This window comes from Gossypium arboreum, chromosome 8 (assembly GCF_025698485.1).
Source record: "Gossypium arboreum isolate Shixiya-1 chromosome 8, ASM2569848v2, whole genome shotgun sequence".
NCBI classification, from domain to species: Eukaryota; Viridiplantae; Streptophyta; class Magnoliopsida; order Malvales; family Malvaceae; genus Gossypium; species Gossypium arboreum.
In genome coordinates, this window is record NC_069077.1 from 125,654,018 (window position 1) to 125,674,327 (window position 20,310).

General features: G+C 36.6%; 1 non-coding gene across 1 annotated transcript; it reads right to left on the reverse strand.

Annotated features, from left to right (window-relative positions):
* Nucleotides 1-420: 420 nt before the first annotated feature.
* LOC128279543 (small nucleolar RNA R71) lies at nt 421-527 on the reverse strand. The gene has a single exon (XR_008269745.1). It is a non-coding gene; the product is annotated as a small nucleolar RNA R71 (small nucleolar RNA).
* Between the last annotated feature and the right edge of the window lie 19,783 nt (nt 528-20,310).

Consider the following 20,310-nt stretch of genomic DNA (forward strand, 5'->3'; position numbering starts at 1 on the left):
AACCAAGGCAATAAGCTACCTCCTGCAATTGCGGTTAATCAAAATCCTACTCCACGTACTATGTATGATTATGCTAAACCTTCTCTAACAGGAATTGAATCTAGCATAGTTAGATTGGCTGTAGCTGCAAATACTGTTGAACTGAAACCTAACACAATTCAAATGATACAACAGTTTGTTCAGTTTGATGGTTTGCAGGATGAAGATCCCAACGCTCACTTAGCAAACTTCTTGGAATTTTGCGATACATTTAAAATCAATGTCGTTTCTGATGATGCCATTCATCTTCAGTTATTTCCATTTTTATTAAGGAACAAAGCTAAACAGTGGTTGAACTCGTTACCACGAGGGTCTATCACTACTTGGGAACAAATGACTGAGAAATTTTTACTAAAATATTTTTTGCCGGCTAAAACGGCTAAATTAGGTAATGATATCTCTTCTTTTGTGAAGATGGATTTAGAAACACTTTACGATGCATGGGAGAGATACAAGGACTTACTGAGAAGGTGCCCTCACCATGGGTTACCGCTTTGGCTTCAAGTACAAACATTCCACAATGGTCTGAATCCCTCGACTCGGAAAATTGTTGACGCAGCTGCTGGCGGAACCATCAACAACAAAACACCTGAAAGGGCTTATGAATTCATTAAAGAAATGTCACTGAATAACTATCAGTGGCAAGTCATGAGGACTAAGCCAACAAAAATAGCCGGCGTTTATAACGTCGACTCATTTACTATGCTGTCAAATCAGGTAGAATTTCTCAATAAAAAGATCGATGATTTTCTTAGTTCTACGCAAGTACATCCAGTAATGAGGTGTGACTTAAGCGGAGGAGGTGTGCATACAGAATATCAATCCTTCAATCCCACAACCGAAGAGGAACAAGTCAACTATATGGGTAACAATAACTTTAGATCTCAAAATAACCCATACAGTAATACTTATAATGCAGGTTGGGGGAACCACCCAAATTTCTCCTGGGGTGGTCAAGGGAATCAAAAGCCACAAAATCCTCAGGGTTTTCAACAGCCACCTTATCAACAAGAGAAGAAACCGAACCTTGAAGATATGCTCTCAAAATTCATATCAATGTCAGAAACCCGTTTCCAAAATACCGAGACAGCACTTAAAAATCAACAAGCATCGATCCAAGGACTCGAAACTCAAATAGGCCAGCTTTCCAAACTGATATCCGAATGACCACAAGGTAGTTTGCCAAGTAATACCGAGCCTAACCCAAAGGAACAACTCAATGTAATTAATACTCAAGATGACAAAGGAGTCATTGAGCCTGAACCAGAACCGAGGCAAGAAACTGTGGTAAGCCAAGGGAGAGATGAGGTAGATCCAAATACAAACAAACCGGTGACTGTCGAATATAAACCTCGTGTGCCATACCCTAACGCGACAAGGAAAGACTGCTCAGACGAACAATTCGGTAAATTCCTCAAACTTTTGAAAAAATTACATATTAACTTACCATTTATTGAAGCTTTGTCGCAAATGCCGAATGCAATGAAATTTTTAAAAGAGCTTTTAGTAAATAAACGAAAGTTGGACGAAGAGTCGCATGTGGAGCTAAACGCAGTCTGCTTAGCTATTCTACAGAATAAGCTACCCTAGAAATTGAAAGATCCAAAGAGTTTTACAATTTCTTGCTTAATTGGTAGTTTAGATATAAGTCATGCAATAGCTGATTTAGGGGCTATTATTAACGTCATGCCTTACAAAATGTTTAGGCAACTAGGTCTTGGGAAACCTAAACAAAGTAAGATGAGCATTCAATTGGCAGATAAAACTATAAGATTTCTTAGGGGTATTATTGAAGATGTACTAGTAAAAGTAGATAAGTTTATATTCCCCATTGATTTTGTTGTTCTAGACATAGAGGAGGATAATAACACCCCTTAAATTTTAGGGAGGCCCTTTTTAGCAGTTGCTAAAACAATTATTGATGTTGGCACAGGTGAGCTTACACTTCGTGTGGGAGACGAAACGATCACCCTTCAAGCTCGTAATTTTGGCATCACATCGAACATTGAAGGTAATAGTCCACACCAATATACTAAAACTGACAATATGACTTTGCATAAATTAAGCTTCAAAGAAGTTCATGAGCCATGTTCCAAAAATGATAAAGGACACATTCATGAAGAACGAAGGATACAGATAGAGGAGCTAGACGAATGCCGAGCACACAAACCGAGAGCACATGATAAACCGAAACTATGCCAAAACAAGGCCGATACCTCTCCAAATCAACTTAAGGGTGGCGATAAAGTCTTACTAGATGTCGCAGATCCTCACATTGTCACTACCACACCGAATGAGGAAATCTCTCTTACGGTACTCAGTATTTTTCCATTCGGTACGGTAGAGGTGAGTCACCCCAAGTTCGGCAATTTTAAGGTAAACAACACCCGATTAAAACCCTATTTTGATGAGATTGATAGCAGAAATGAGGATTATAAACTCTTAGAACCACCCTGGCCATTCACTGGAGAGGTAAGTCGAGCTTAGACTATAAATAAGCACTTCTCGGGAGGCAACCCGAGCACTAACATATTCTGATTTCTTTATTTTCAATTTCTAACACTTTAAATCATTAACTTTATCTTTGAATTGCAAAGTTTCTCAGCACACATGGCCAGATACACAGGCGTGCCTAAGGCCGTGGCCAGGCAGGGGAAGAAACATGGCCATGTGATACGGCCGTATAAAAGCAGGGTATGATTTCTCCAGAACACGGGATGCGATAAATCCCCACGGCCGTGCGACATGGCCGTGGTTGAACTTGATAGGTGAACACGGGCGTGGGAATGGAAAAACATGGGTGTGCCAAGGGCAAGGTTCGATTCTGTTTCTTCGACACGGGCGTGAGGCACGCCCGTACCGATAAGCTATGGACAACAATATTACTTCTGTACCCCTTGCCACACCCGTGCGCAACCTCTAATTTCATTTTTAAAGCTCAATCTCTCTCCCTTAGCGCCTTCAATGTCATCTTCAAGAGGAAAAAAACCGTTGTACCAGCCTCGAAGAAGAGGAAGGGAGCGTCATCTTCTGCGGGTCCACATCTCATCGCGAACCATCCAGTGATGAAGATGTTTAGAAATATTTATTTTATTATTTTATGTTTTTAATTTTTATTCAAACTATTTTTTAATTTTTAATTTAATTTTTTTAGCAGATTTAAAATTTTATTATAAATTTCTATTATTTCTTTTCGAGTACTAATGCTTCCTACTATCCCCTAAAAAGTTCCTGATTTTATCATAGTTATATAAAGCTCTTAAGCTCATCCTCACATAGGAACTGAAACTCCACTGAGAAAGGTTCTCTACGACTACCATGTCCTACTCGACCACGACCATAGCTACCACTAGATATAATATTCTTGTGGCTCAGGACTTATGGCCTAATGAACCTCTACGACCGCCGGAGTATCCTCCTCCACTCTCGAACCGATCACTCTCCAAAACTCTAGTTCGAGGAATTCATCATACAGGAAGTTTCACTTCTCTCCCTATCTTATTTTTATACTCTAATATCTATCTTTGTACATTGAGGGCAATGTACATCTTAAGTGTGGGGGGGGGTATTTATTTCATTATCAGAAAAATCCCTGAATAATCATCTTGTTCTCTTGAAAAACTCTCATATAATATTTAGGATAAATTTTAATTAATTTATGATTTTGATTGATATATCTTGAATTAAAACATATGCATTTATGCATTGATTGTTTAAACTTTAAGACATTAGAGAATCAAGCATGATAAGTTGATTTTTAAGAATTTAAAATTATAGGTTGTTTCCCCAAGTCTAGGTATTACTTTGAATTGGAATTCACGAGTCTAAACATAAAAAAGCCATAATTTTTTGTGAGATTTTTGAGCCTTTTGAGCATCTATTAATTCTTTCATGCTTACTTTTATTATTGCTTTGAGTGCGTCAGTATTGAACTGTTATTCTAGAACTTGCTTGATTATGCATGTCGAGACCACACCATTTGATTTGATATATCAAAATGATTAAGGCACTTAGGATTAACCCACTCATGCCATGAAAAGCCTACCTCAACGATTAACCCCTAATAAACCCCTTTGAACCAAATAAGCTATTTCTTGTATTACCCTTAATATTAACCTTTAACCCATTATTGTTGAAACCCCCTAATTTAATCCCTATTTTTGTCGAGGTTTGAGTTGAGGAAATTGCTTAGCTATGTCTTGTTTGTAATAAGTTAGTCTATGAATATTTAACTTGTTCTTAAAAAAAAAAACTATGTATATATATTAGTAATTCCATATTCTGAGAAGAAGCTCTGTTGTACGCAAGTGAAGATTAACTCTTTTTCTAGTTAGGCAATTTTTCAATTCAATCTTGATTCTAACCCTTTCTTTCAGCTTGTGACCACACCCCCCTAACCAAGCTGCACTACAACCCTCTAAAGACCTTTTGATTGATGTATCATCTTAAATTATAGTGGTGGAGATTTGATTTTCATACAAGCCTATGGTAATAACTTTTCATTATTGACTATTGAGTGCTTCATTTATTATCCTTAAACACCTCGAGTGATTTGAGTGAATCTTTAGTGAGGATGTGAAACTCTGTGATATTCTGAATCAAAGGTAATTACTTAGATGCGGAGAGACACTTATGTTTGCATGATTAAATACTCAACTTGGAATGTTTGAAACTTTTATGTTCTTTTAGTTAAATTCTCAATGAATGATTACCTATGGATTATTTTGAGATATTATCGATAAGAATTATAAGTTGAGGAGAATTTATTTTGATTATGAGTTGAGGATTTCGCTGGAGGACAAGCAAATGCTTAACTGTGGGGGTATTTGATAATTATATATATTTTTACCCCATGTTTAATGTATTTTATGGATGATTTCTCATTAGAATTAGTGAACTCGATGCTCCAAATGCTTTAATTTCATATTTTATACTTAGGAGAGCATAGGAGAGCGAAAGGAACGAGAAACAGGCCAAAAACGGAAAAAATAGACTAAAGTACGAAATCAATACAGCCTAGACTTCCTCACACGGGCAGGCCACACAGCCGTGTCAATTTGGCAGGCTCGAACATGGCCTGAAGTAATCGAACACGGGCGTGTGCCACGGGCGTGTCTCTACCGAGCCCAAGTTGAGTCCAATTCGGAAAAGGCTAATTTTGAGGGTTTTTAGGCATTCCAAAGCCTATAAATACACCTTAGAGGGGGAAAAAAAGTGGGACGGAGAAGGAGGGTAAGGAATTACCCTAAGGAAGCCGATTGATCCATCTCAGAAGCCGGATTCATTATCAAGACTGAAGATCTCTCCTTAATTTCCCTTCAGGAGTTTTGGGTTTTCTTTATGTTTTGCATTATTTATTCTTCGGAGATGTTTTCTTATTTAGTTATGAACTAAACCCCTAAATACCTAAGGGAAATGAAACTTAAGACGAATCTTGTTATTATTTTTTGAATCATATGATAAATATTTAACTTGTTCTTAATTATGTGTTCTTAATTCTTGTTTTGATATCCCAGGATACTGATTCAAGACATGCTCTTATTCAGAGGAGGAATAGACCCTGTCTAAGAGTACATTTGTCATAATTAAGCAGAGTTGATTGCGTGCCTAGAAATAGGGTGAAAATATTTTTCCAGATTATGGTGAAACCTAATAAGGGGATCTATAGATCGAGTTAATGCAACCCTAGAGTGTTAATTAGAGAAAGGCCTCGATTATTCAATCTAGGGATTAGACGTTATTAGTCTTGAATAGGGATAATAACATAACTTAGGGATCGCTACGGAACAAGTTGAATGAATAAATCGTCTAATTCGGAGCCAGAATAACAAGTAAAGTCTAGGTGGATTTTTCCTTAGGTATTGTCTCAAGTCAATCGATTTTCCCAAAAGCAATTCCCCAATTCTTTTCTCTGTGTGTTCTTAGTTTAAATAATTAGTTAATTAAAACAAACTCTTTTATTGTTAGGCTAGATAATAAGAAGATAGTTATTACTAGTACTTTTGGTTCCCTTGGGTACGATATCTCGGTCTTGCCATTACTATACTATTGTTCGATAGGTGCGCTGGCCTTTTAGTCATGATAATAGTTAGTTTAGGTCTGATCTTTATTATAAATATTTATTACTTGTTACGAATCACGCGATCAATAATTTATGATTTATGGTTTTAGTTACCGTGGTTTATTTAGATGTAATTTAAGGATTTTTTGAGACTTTTTCTTAAAATTCATTTTTATTTATTTTTGTGGATTTATAACTGCTAAACGTAGGAAAACTTAGTTTTCGAAAAGGCAAAGTTTTCTTTAAACACACGATTTACTCAAAACGGTTTTAAAGGCTTTCGCAATGAATTACATTTAAGACAATCGATTAAACGAGTAAGAATTTTGGAATTAATAAGAGATAAGAAAAGTAATTAAATGGAAATGGATTTATTGTAGAAACTTAGTTTTCAAACACCCTATCATGTAACATTGCCAGATTTGGCCATAACGTTTGGGCTGGATTTGGGGTGTTACATTTAGTGGTATTAGAGCAGGTTGTAAAACTCGACTGTGAATTTTTGGTTTCAAAAATTGGTTTTTAAAGAATTAATCTTGAAATAATTTAAAATGATTTGAGTTAGTATGTGGTACACTGAGTCTCTGACGCAGATCCTGTAAGTATTCTAAAACTGTGATAAGTTTAAGCTGAAAACACTCTATATAGTGTATACTGAGACTGTAGCAAAACTGATAGAGATTACGATTTGCGAAAACCATTCTGAATTACCGAAATTATTTACATAAAACATCTGCTAATAAATATCAAAACTGTAACTGATTCATAAAACTGTTAATGTAGATACTGCGACGAGTGCTCGAGGTATCCAAGGCCGGAGTACTAAAGGCCGAGGTAGAGGCAGTAGAAGGGCTCAAGTTGAGTCATCTTCACTAGGCAGTATGCCAAATTTGGACACGAGTGATACGCTAGTGTCGCCTACTACAGAGACTGGGTCTCAAGATCGCATGGCTGGGGACAACGCATTGTCCTAGGCTATGCTAAGGATATTAAAGAGGGTCGCTGGGCCTAATACTGGATTTGGGGGCCTTGGGTCAGTTACAGAATGACTCTGATCCAATGAAGCTGAGCTTTTTAAGGGTGTCACTAGAGTCGCCTCTAATGTGGCTGAGTACTGGATTGAGGCCACGGAGAGGATCATGGATGATCTAAATTGCACCCCTGAGAAGAAATTAAAGGGTGCAGTCTCGTTGCTGCGTGATGAGGCTTATAAGTGGTGGCTGACTGCTAAGGAGGGCACTCAACCCGAACGTCTAGCCTAGGAGTTTTTTAAGACCAACTTCCAAGGGAAATATATGGGAGCCAGTTATATAGACGCTTGTAGGAGGGAGTTTTTGAATCTTACTCAACGGGATCGATCAATGGCCGAGTTCTTAAGATTTAACCGTTATGTGCGAGGTACTGTGGCATCAGAGTATAAGAGGTGTATCCGCTTTGAGGATGGCCTCAGAGATAATTTGAGAGTTCTGATAGCTTTGTAGAGGGAGTGAGATTTTTCTGGCCTGATTGAGAAGGCGAAGATTGCAGAGGAGGTTTAGCATGCTGAGTGCCAAAACAGAGATAGAGAGAGGGGTAAGAACAAGAGGGATTCGGAGCCCTCGAGTTCTGTACAGAGGCCTAAGAAAAAAGGCTAGATTTGATGGGCCAGTTAGAGCTGGGCCCCCTGTTGCTTCTACTGGATTACAGCTATGTGGAGGTTGTGGTAGACGCCATCAGGGCGAGTGTAGGAGGATGACTGGGGCGTGTCTAAGGTGTGGATCATTGGATCACCGTATTAGGGAGTGTCTGTTGAGAGCCGATTAGATGCAAGCTCAAGGTACTGGTACTACACAGCCGCAGAGGGCAGCACAGTAGCCACCGAGAGGCCGTGGTCAGGCTAGGGGTGGTAATGGTATGGGCCGTGGATAGAGAGCACTGAGCAGAGGTGCTGGACAGACTAAGGTAAGGCATCTTGTTTCAGTTTATGCTGCACGTCGTCGAGAGGACAGAGATACTTTTGACGTCATCATCGGTACATTTCTAATTCTTAATGTACCATATCTTGCATTGATGGACATAGGTTCTACCCACTCATACATAGTTAGTAACATATCTGAAAACTTGGGAATTTTAGTTGAGAGCACTACAAGTGATGTTACTGTACTGAGTCCGTTAGGGCAGTCTATAAGGGTTAATAAGCTATTCAGAGATGTACTATTAGAGGTTCAAGGGGTGATCTTCTTGGCTGACTTAATGGAGCTTCCATTTGGGGAGTTTGATCTGATTCTAGGGATGGACTGGTTGGTCAAACACCTTTTTAGTTTGAACTGTGCAACTAAGAGGGTCATCTTGAGAACTGAGGAGAATGATAAGGTAGTCGTGATTGGAGAAAGCTGGAACTACTTATCTAACGTGATCTCTACACTGGTAACTGAGAAACTAGTTCGCAATTGATAAGCCATACTTGGCCTACATAAGTGTTTTCGTTTTTGAGGACTCTATTGTAAAGAATATCCACACTGTAAGGGATTTTTCAGACGTCTTCCCTGAGGAGCTACCAGGTTTACCTCCGAATCAGAAAGTAGAGTTTGGGATTGAGCTTCTTTTTGGGTACAGCTCTTGTGTCCATCACTCCCTATTGAATGGCACCGAAGGAGCTTACGGAGCTTAAGGCTTAGATTTAGGAGTTGTTGGATCGTGGGTTTATCCGTCCTAGTGTGTCTTCGTGGAGAGCACCGGTACTGTTTGTTAAGAAGAAAGATGGATCTATGAGGATGTGTATTGACTAACTGAATAAGGTGACCATCAAGAATAAGTATTCATTACCAAGGATCGATGACCTATTTGACCAGTTTCGAGGAGTTTCGGTATTTTCTAAGATCGATCTCCGGTCTGGGTACCACCAGTTGAGGGTTAAAGAGGCTGACATATATAAGATGGCATTTAGGACTCGTAATGGTCACTACGAGTTCCTAGTGATGCCATTTGGACTGACTACTGCATCGGTAGCTTTCATAGATTTGATGAACTGAGTATTTCAGCCCTATCTGGACCTGTTTGTGGTAGTGTTCATAAATGATATATTGGTTTATTCGAGGACTGAGGAGGAGTATGACAAGCACCTTAGGATTGTTCTTCAGATTTTGAGGAAAAATTAGCTCTATACTATGTTCAGCAAGTGTGAGTTCTGGTTACGTGAAGTAACTTTTTTGGGTTATATGGTTTTTGCTGAGGGGATTCGAGTGGATCCTTAGAAGATTAAGACTATATTAGATTGGAAGCAGCCTAAAAATGTGTCTGAGATCCGCAGCTTTCTAGGACTGGCAGGTTATTACCGACAGTTTGTGGAAAGTTTCTCACTGATTGCAACACCCTTAACTAAGCTGCTATGTAAGGGTGTATTGTTTGTCTAGACTGATGCGCAGTAAAGGAGCTTCGAGAAGCTCAAGATCGTACTGACTGAGGCTCTTCTTCTGATACAGCTAGAATCTGGAAATGAGTTTGTAATGTACAGTGATGCATCGCTTGTTAGTTTAGGTTGCGTGCTAATGTAAGATAGTAAGGTTGTGGCATATGCGTCTCGTTAGCTTAAGATGCATGAGGCTAATTATCCGAGCATAAGGCTAAATATCAGACGCATGATTTGGAGTTGGCCGCCGTATTCTTTGCCTTGAAAATTTGGAGGCACTGTCTATACTGCGAGAAGTGCATTGTCTATACTGATCACAAAAGCCTTAAGTACCTCCTAACTCAGAGGTAGTTGAATCTTAGGCAGCGTAGATGGATTAAGCTACATAAGGATTATGACTATACCATTGAGTACCATCCTAGCAAGGCCAATATGTTGGCCAATGCATTGAGCCGTAGGGCTGTGACCGATCTAAGAGCGATGTTCGCTCTACTTAGCTTGCTCAACAATGGGAGTTTGTTAGTCGAGTTGCAAGTCAAACCGACTTGGATCGAGCAGATTAAGGGTAAACAGCTGGAGGATGATTTTTTGGGTCTTTGGTTCCGACAGATTGAGAGTGGTAGTACTACGAACTTCAGGGTGAACTCTGAGGGTGTGTTGTGTTTTTGGGGCCAGATATGTGTGCCGAATGATTCTGATTTAAGACAGTCTATACTTAGATAGGTGCATAGTAGCCCTTATGTTATGCACCCTGGTGGGAATGAGATGTACTGAGATCTTCGAGAGTTGTATTGGTGGCCAGGATTGAAGCGAGAGGTTATTGATTTTGTGGCTAGATGTCTGACATGCCAGTCGGTTAAGGCTGAGAATCAGCTGCCTTCGGGTTTGCTGTAGTCGATTAAAATTCCATTATAGAAATAGGAGCAGCAATGATGGATTTCATTAGTGGGTTGCCTTTAACACCCACTAAGAAGGATTCAATATGGGTCATCGTAGATAGATTGACCAAGTCTGTACACTTCATACCGGCTATGGCAGATTATTCTCTGCAGAAGCTGGTGAAGCTTTATATTTTTGACATAGTGAGACTGCATGGGGTACCGATTTCGATTATCTCTAATAGGAATCCTCGCTTCACGTTTCAATTTTGGAAAAAGTTACATGAGGCTTTGGGTTTAGTATTGGAATTCAGCTCTACGTTCTATCCTCAGACCGATGGTCAGTCTAAGAGGGTGATTCAGATACTGGAGGATATGTTGAGAAGTTGTGTTATTGATTTCTGAGGCAGTTGGGAGGATTATCTACCACTAGTGGAGTTTGCTTATAATAACAGCTTCCAATCTAACATTCAGATGGCACCTTACGAGGCACTGTATGGCCTTAAGTGTCATACTCTTTCGTGTTGGACTGAGTTGGGCAAGCGTTGAGTCTTGGGTCCTGAGTTGGTCTCTGAGACTGAGGATAAGGTTCGACTAATTAGGGATTGTCTGAAGGCGGCTTCTGATAGAAAAAAATCTTATTCAGATCTGAAGAGATACGAAATTGAGTATTCTATGGGATACTTTGTATTCCTCAAGGTCTCGCCATTAAAAAAGATTTTGAGCTTCGGTCGTAAAGGCAAGCTGAACCCTAGGTTTATTGAGCAGTACCGGATTCTGAAGCGTGTGGTACCGGTCATTTATCAGTTGGAGTTACCTCCAAATGGACCATATTTGTGACGTATTCCACGTCTCGATATTGAGGCGTTACTACTTTAATTCTACTCACATTGTCCCTATAGAGGAGATTAAGGTTAGGCCAGACTTGAACTTCGAGGAAGAGTCGGTTCAGATTCTGGACCATGATGTAAAGGTTCTTCGGAGGAAGTCCATCCCATTAGTGAAGGTGCTGAGGTGGAACCATAGTACTGAGGAGGCCACGTAGGAGCCTGAGGATGCGATGCATCAGCAATATCCTCATCTGTTCTGATCAGTTAAATTTATAGGCCGAAATTTTCTTTTAAGGGGGTAGAGTTGTAACGCCCCAGAATTTTTGTTTTTGTTCTTACTAATGTGTGACACAAATCTGTATCTACTTCAGTGGTTAAGTGTTCTGGGTGTGTGTGTGAGGTCCTAAGTTCAAACCCTGCCTTTGGCAAAGTTTGGTATTTTTCTGACTTAAGCCTTGTGCTAGTCCAGCAGGCTCATATTTAATTACTTGTAATTTCATATCAGAATAGGCCTGCTGGTCTGGTGGTTAATGTAATATTCTGAATTAGGGCTTAATCGGAATAGTGGTTTCGTGACCACAAATCCGAGATAGAAATAATTATTTTATAATTATTTTGATGAATATGATATGATTGCATAATTGTGTGAAAATTTCGTGATGAAATTCTATGCCTAAAGTGCTTAAATTAAAAGTAGGGACTAAATCGAATAAGTTGCAAAATTTGCATTCTAGAAGTTTTTAGTATGAAATTGCATTGAAATATTAATTAGGAGGTCTTAAATAACAATTTGACCAATTTCTAAGTCTATGGACAAAAATTGGACATGGATGGAATTTCTGGAAAGTTTAGTAGTAAGGGCATTTTGGTCATTTAGTTATTAAAATGAATTAAAAACAAAATTAAAAGCCAATTTTTGTCCATCTTCTTCATTAGGCCAAAATTTCAAGGGTTCTCCATAGTTAGGGTTTGTTTCAAGCTTCCAAGCTCCATAGTAAGTGATTCCAAGCCCGTTTTAATGTTCTTTACGTTTTTGGAATCCGGTAGCTCGATTAAGCTTATGTTAGCAATAATTCAACCTAGGGTTTATATTTGGAAAAATACCCATAGGTGAAATTTGTGTATTTTGATGTTTTATGATAGAATATGGGGTTTTAAATTATGTTAGACAACTTGTGCTACTCGGTTTTGAGTGAAAACGAGTAAAAGGGCTTAATCGGCAAAAATACCTAATAGTCACAAGTATATGTTAGAGTAAGAATTTGATGTTGCCATAGAAGGAAAATGATCAGCATGTTATAAAACATAAGAATAAGGAATAAAGTTTAATTCCCGAGCCTAGGGGCAAAAGTGTAATTATGCAAAAGTTTTGGGGCAAAAGTGTAATTTTTCCAAAGTTCGTATTAAATGCTGTTTTGATGAATGTATGTATTAAATAAGATTAATTTGGCATTATAGATCAAGAGAAACGAGATTCAAGTCGCGATCGAGGAAAAGAAAAGATTGTGGACTAAAATGCAAAATCTTTATATTTTGGTACCAAGGTGAGTTCATGTGTAAATAATGTAGCATAATTGTTATTTTTATGTTATTGATGTTAATTATATGATACGCTGATTTTTAATCGTGAAATATTATGCTTTGTGGTTAATGTTGAGTAATATGCAAATTATGTTTACTATTTGATAAATATGAATTGTGACCGAGTATCGGTTCCGATATTCCATGGAAGACGACAAATGTGAGATCGAGGGAAAAAGCCCGTTTGAACCTTAGAAATAGATTAGGATACAAGCGACATGTCACTAGGATGGTTGAGCATCCGAACTCGTTGAGTTGAGTCCGAGTTCACTTATGGATGCGAATGTCCGAACTCGTTGAGTTGAGTCCGAGTTCGTGAAATGTAACTAGGCATCCGAACTCGTTGACTTGAGTCCGAGTTCACTTATGGATGCGAACGCCCGAGCTCGTTGAGTTGAGTCTGAGTTCACTTTGGGGCGGGTTACATGATTTCTTGATTACATATGAGGCACTTATGTGCAAATTATCCGTGTATCCGAGTTGTATTCCGATGTGTTCAACGGGTGAAATTTCTAGTGAAATGGAAGAACACTTAAGGTGCAAGCGACGTTTTGGTAAGTGTTGTGAAATGGACACTTTGGACAGGTATGTTCTTAACCCTCGGGTTGAAAATAGATACAACAACGATAAGGTGGTAAGATGATGAATGATGTTTAGAAATGTGATATATGTTTTGGTGATACCATGCTAAAGTTGTTTGGTATATTTGTATTGTTATGTTACTTGTTATTTACATATGAACTTACTAAGCATTTATGCTTACTCCCTCCTCTTTATTTATTGTAGTTTTGAACAAGCCAGCTCGGGAATAAGGACGGGTCGAAGGTTCGATCACACTATCTAAAGGACTTTCATCTGGGTAAATGGTTTGTAAAACTTAAGTATGGCATGTATAGCAATATACTTATTTTGTGTAAATAATTTTATGATATAGCCATGATTGGTTGAGAAAATGTTTGATATTGATAAATCATGGTGATGGTTAAATTTAGATCATGTTTGATATCATGGAAGTTTAATAGGTTATCTAGTTCATAACAACTCATGAAAAGATGAAACTTGCCTTAAAATAGAATATTGCTGCAGCAATGACATGAATTTGAAAAATCACTAAAAATAGTATAAATAGAATTAAATGATGAACAAGTTATGAAATTGAAGCTTAATGAGTCTATTTTCATATGAATAAAAAAAACAGGCATAAAAAGTATACTTTATGAGATATTTGAAACCTTGTGAAACAGGGCCAGAGTGATTTCTGGATCCTCTATTCTGACTTTAAAAATTCATAATAATTTTTAAAAAAATAATTAGAAGTCATTATTTATATGTACAGATTCCTTATTGAGTTTAGTTTTAAGAGAAACAAACCTCGTAGTCATTGAAATTCTGTATAGAGAGATATCTGATTCGTAATACAAAGATGTCAGAGCAGTCAAACCCTGAAATAGGGGAGACTTTAACTAATAAAATGTACTAATTGGCCCAACCAAAAATTCTAGAAAAAAATTATTAAATATATATATGAGTCTATATTTAGGGAAAATTTACGGATCTTGATTTCGAGTTTCGTAACTCGAGATATGATTTTTCTTGTAACTGTGATGCGGGTAGCTAGAAAGCTGTGAATGTAGAAACAAATGATTTAAAGTTCTTAATTTGATAAATTATGTTCGATAACTCCTCAAGCTCGACTCCAGCGACGGTTTCGGGCGTGGGGACGTTACAGTTAAATAGAGTGTTAGCTTGCTGAAAGTCTTGTGTTCGAATCCTTGGGATGTCAATATTTTTGTTCGGTTCTGGTAGAGAGTTGTGCCGAAGTTAGATTCTGAATAGTAGAGAGTTTGCTGGAGAAAAATAAGGGGAATTGGGATAGGGAGTTATCAGAAGTTTTCTTTTGATTATCTTTTTGTAAAATTTCGGCAATCTTTTCCCCTCTCAAACTTCTGACGTCGTTTTGCTGTCTTTTTATCTCTGATTTTTCGCGGCTTCTGGTTGGGTCGTTCGGTGAATCATCGTTATTGTATGGATATATATTGAGGATGATGATAGTATGCATGTATAAATTTACTAATTATACGTACTAATATCATGAGATAGCATGTCATGTGTTGTATGTTGCATTGCATGGGGTTGGGTTGATTTTATTTAGAGGAAGTGTACTGAAAGGCTCTTAAGCCTAATATACTGGCAGCTCAGCTGCAAACTACTATTTTGTGCCACATTCGGCTCTACTTGGAGTGTAGGGATGGATGGGTTGATTTAATCCCCACATGGAGTGTAGGGTTGGACAGAGATGATATGTAGAGGTTGGTTGGGTAAGACTTTGTTACTGAATACTGTATATCTGTTACTGATACTACGATGGGCTAAGGCCCTTGTGCATACTGATACTAATATTGAAAGGGGCTGAGGCCCAAGACTGTTTTTGACTGTGCATTGTGCTTACTGTTGTTTGTTTTCTGTGGGATTACACACTGAGTTTATGTAAACTCACCCCTCTCTGTTTAATGTGCACAGGTAGTCCCCAGACCTAAACAAATCAGGCAGCGGAAGAATCGACAGTGACCACAGTTTTTGGACTTTTACGATTTATAATTTATGATTTATGGTTTTAGTTACTATGGTTTATTTGTATGTAATTTGGATACTTTTTAGGACTTTTGCTTAAATTTGGTTTTTATTTATTTTTATGGATTTATAACTGCTAGACGTAGGAAAACTTAGTTTCGAAAAGGCAAATTTTTCTCTAAACACACGATTTACTTAAAACAGTTTTAAAAGCTTTCGCAATGAATTATATTTAAAACAATCGATAAAACAAGTAAGGATTTTGGAATTAATAAGAGATAAAAAATGTAATTAAACGGAAATGAATTTATCTTAGAAACTTAGTTTTCAAACACCCTATCATGTAACATTGTCAGATTCGGCCATAATGTCTGGGCTGGGTTTGGGGTGTTATACAATCTATGTGAAATTCATATTAGAGGAGTTGAAAAACATGTTGATAACATTGCAATTAGTTGATAGGTCCTTAGTATGCCCAGAAGGTTTACTTGAAAATGTGTTAGTTAAAATGAAGAATGTTGGATTTGGTGCCCTGAGTGCAGTATTTTCGTCTATCTATACTTGTAATTTTTTTCGAACAGATTGGCTAATAAAACAAATTCATTGGTTACATTAATATACTTTGTATAACTTTTCTCATATGATTTTTGCATGCAAAGCAAAATAGAAGCAAATGTTTCTCATTGGTTGTCTAATGTTTAAACTGATACTAAGCTATATTATGTGGTCGAATCATAGTACGGAAAGAGAACTTGTATTGATAGAAAAACCTAAACATATCCTTAGTCTAATTGGAAATGAGCAAACCGATTGAAAGACTAATATGTCGTTTATTAAATACAATTGGAGAGATGCTGGGCATTGGAGCAGATGACTACTAGAAGATAGAGACATAGATGTGACTGATAGTACATCGAATAAACCTAAGAAGAATAGATCCCGAATCCATTTATGGATTTATTCACTTGTGATGCTCATAGTGTAGCATATCTAAATCTTGAGTGGATGACGAACTATAAATGCTTGACTCGTACACTTTGATGTAAGTAAAAGCTTGAGTTTGAATCAATAGGGAATTGAAAGCTGGTGCGTTGGGTTTATGACTTCTATAGTATGTAGCGTCATTCAAAACAATGGAATTCATAGCCTGACAAATGGGTAAATGATATCCTCTCATTTGCATTACATGGTTGATGAAAAATAAACGTGACCATAGGTCATCTACCTTTGTGATGGATGACTTGATCATTATTTGATAGTAATTTACTTTTCATTAAAGAAGATGTAATGGTTACCATGAGATAAAAATAAGATCATATTGAGAGAACAAATATTATTCCAAAAAGATTAAAGATGTCCTATGAGGGTAACACACTTATGAAAAGATAACACTAAGTTGTTGCTTTTGTAATGGTATGTCATTAGGGAGAGCTCAGACACGATATTATAGTGGAATTATTTTGTGACTAAATGGGTTTATAATTAATAGGCAAAAAGCCAGAACTTAATTATAAATCATTTGAGCCCTAATTACATATGTCCAAGTAGTCCCTCCGCTAGCTTGTTGAAACCAGAAATGAAGTGTGTTGAATTAAAATGAATAGAATGAATAGAAATAGGGAAATGAGAAATATTAAAAAATTATTATGATTTTTTCTTAAATGGAGAAATGAAATCATTTGGAAATAAATGTGGTTTTCTTAAAATGGAAATGAAAATGAGAAATGATTCATTTGCAAATGTAGATGAATTAATTAAAATGACTAGGAGAATAAGTTTATGTTTTTGAGCTATCTAAAAGCCCGAAAATGAAAATAAATTATTTGATCATAGTGAACAAGTTGAATTGTGAAATATTAAATATATTTTCTCAAAATTTTACCAAGGTTAAAATCATCATAATTTTACAAGGGTCAAATTGATATGAGAAAATTATTTAATATAAAATATTGAAGTTTATTTTTGGAAATAGAAAAACAAAATCTGGTTGGATCTAGTTACAAATTAATAGGTCAAAAAGTCCGAAAAGTAATCGTAATTTGATTCATTGTAAGAGAGGCCCAAAATCCCTCTTGGTATGTGAAGGGGGTAGCAACCCTAGTAGGAATACCAGGGGATGTTGTCCACCTTACTCCTACTTTAAGTAGGAAGTTATTTTTCTAGTTGAAATAATTATTTACAATTCAACAAGGGTTCTACTTTCTCTTCCTATAAATAGATGACACTGGTAGAGCTATTTATAGAACTTATTCTCAACTATTAAACATATTTTTCTGGAAAAACAATTTTACCAGTTTATATTTAGAAGAGAGAATTTTTGTTTTCACCCCAAAAGAAAATATAACTTTTTCTAGTTTTTTCTTTTGATTCAATTGGTTCGAGTCTACACTCGAAGTAGTTCGTGGTACGAAAATAGGGAGAAGACTATTTGGTTGAAAGCCAGAAAACATTAAGATTTGTTTATCCGAAAACATGGGTACGATTTCGGTTTAGGGTTTATTGCTATAAATATCACAAATCAGGTCGGTTTTCAAAATTTTAATTTTCCACTATGCTAGAAAATTATTTTTAAATCGAAGTTTTTCCAATAATTGGTATCAAAGCTACCATTGTGCTATGTTTATAGAGTAAACCGAGTTCGAAATTCTCTCTTTTCTTCATGTTTGATGATATTTGAAAAAGGTGTGACATTCTCGTAATTGTATGCATGTTTAGGGGAATGTATACTAATGAATATATGTTATTATTATTTTTATTATGGATGATAAAGTAATGTTGTCAAATTTGTAATTCATAGAAATTTAATTGTAATATATTAATTTATCGGACATGTATATTATAGATTGTGAACTATCATCTCCACACAAGGTTTTATTTTATTTTTTATTTAGAATAAAGTATTTTTGTCAAAAACGAACATTGGAATTTTGTAACCTAATTTTTCCCTGCGAAATCCAAAAAATTAAAATGCATCCAAATCGATCGAGACAACACAAATTTGACCCAAACGAACCGAGAAGTGTTTGATGTTGGTTCGGCGATGGTGGCCGACCGTGATGACAACACGGAAATGGTGGTGGAAAGACAGCGATGATAGAAATGTGAACCGATACCGTAATAGAAGTCCGTGGTGACAAAAATGAAGACCCAAAGTATGCTTTGGGGTAAATTTTGTAATTTTTGCAATTTTATTTTTCTAAGATGGAATAATGAAAACTTTGGCTGATTAGAGTAATTTAATTTTACACTTTTAATTTTATGAGATAAACATGATGATAATTATATGACTACAAATGTATGCTCCTGCATATATGAGATAAGTATGCCATATAGGTTAGAGAGAATGTCAAATGTACTTGTCATGCATATATTGATTATTCATGATTAAAACCAGAAATTAAAAACCTTATATGTTTTTAAAATATCGAGTGGGAGAATGTCCCTAAACAAGACCTACGACCACCATCAATGGTCTCTTGTGATGGCATGACAATTTAACTATCCCATGGAAAGATTGTCATGTAGACCTCACTGGGGGTATTTCATGAAAGTAAGTAGAGCTCTCTTCTATTCGTATGATAATTGGACCAACCCTTGTGGTAGGTATTATCATATGTTATAGCAAGTAGTTATGTCTTCAAAGAGGACAACTAATCACAACATGCTACTCGGTGAGATTGTCCCACGATGACTCTTTTGTTGTGCATGATGCAATAGGTGTTGAGTTGATGGTTATACATTTAAGATCTTCTAGCTAGGTAACTCCCCATAAAGTTCTACTTAAGTTAAAATGATGGAAAAATGTTACACGATTATTAGTACATACGAATGTCTAAGGAATTAGGTTCGTGTACTAATTAGATGTAAATCATGTTGGATTTGGTTCCTTGAATGTAGTATTTTTATCTAAGTACACTTGTAATTTTTTCGAACAGGTTGATTAATAAAATTATTCATGAATTACATTAATACCTTTTACATTTTCCTCACATGGTTTTTGCATGCAAAGTAAAATGGAAGCAGACATTGATTGGGTAATGTTTAACTAATACTAAGTAGTATTACATGGTTGGTTCATAGTATAGAAAGAAAACTTGTATTAGTAGACAAACCTAAACATGTCCTTAGTCTAATTGAAAATGAGCAAACTAATTGAAAGAGACTCCCAAAAGATAAAGACATAGATGTGACTAACTGGATTGACTATACATTGGACAGGACCCATGAAGAATAAATCTTGAATCCATTTATGGATTTCTTCACTTGTGACATTCATAGTGTGGCATACCTAAATCCTGAGTGGATGACGGATTATGTATACGTGACTCGTACACTTTGATATAAGTAAAAGTCTGAGTTCAAATAGATAAGGAATCGAAAGCTAGTGCATTGGGTGTACGACTTCTGTAGTCTGTAGAGTCATTCACAACAATGGAATTCATAGCCCAAAACATGGGTAAATAATAACCTCTCATTGACATTACATGGTTGATGAAAAATAAACATGGCCATGGGTCGTCCATCTTTGTGATGGATGACTTGATCACTATTTGATAATGATTGACTTTCCATGAAGGAATATGTAATAGTTACCATGAGATAAAATAGGATCATATTGGAATAACAAATATTATCTCAAAGAGATCAAGGATATCCTATGAAGGTAACACACTTATGACAAGGTCATTGGACGAGCACTAGGTAGTTGCTTTAGTAATGGTATGTTGCTGGGGAGAGCTCAATCACGATACTATAGTGGAATGACTTTGGCACTAAATAAGTTTATAATTAATAGGTGAAAAGTCAGAACTTAAATATAAATCATTTGAGTCTCAACTACATATGTCTAATCGGTCCCTCTGCTAGCTCATTGAAAATAGAAATGAATTTCATGTTTGAATAGAAAAAAAATAGAATGAATGGAAAAAGAGAAATGGGAAACACTTAGGAATGATTATGGTT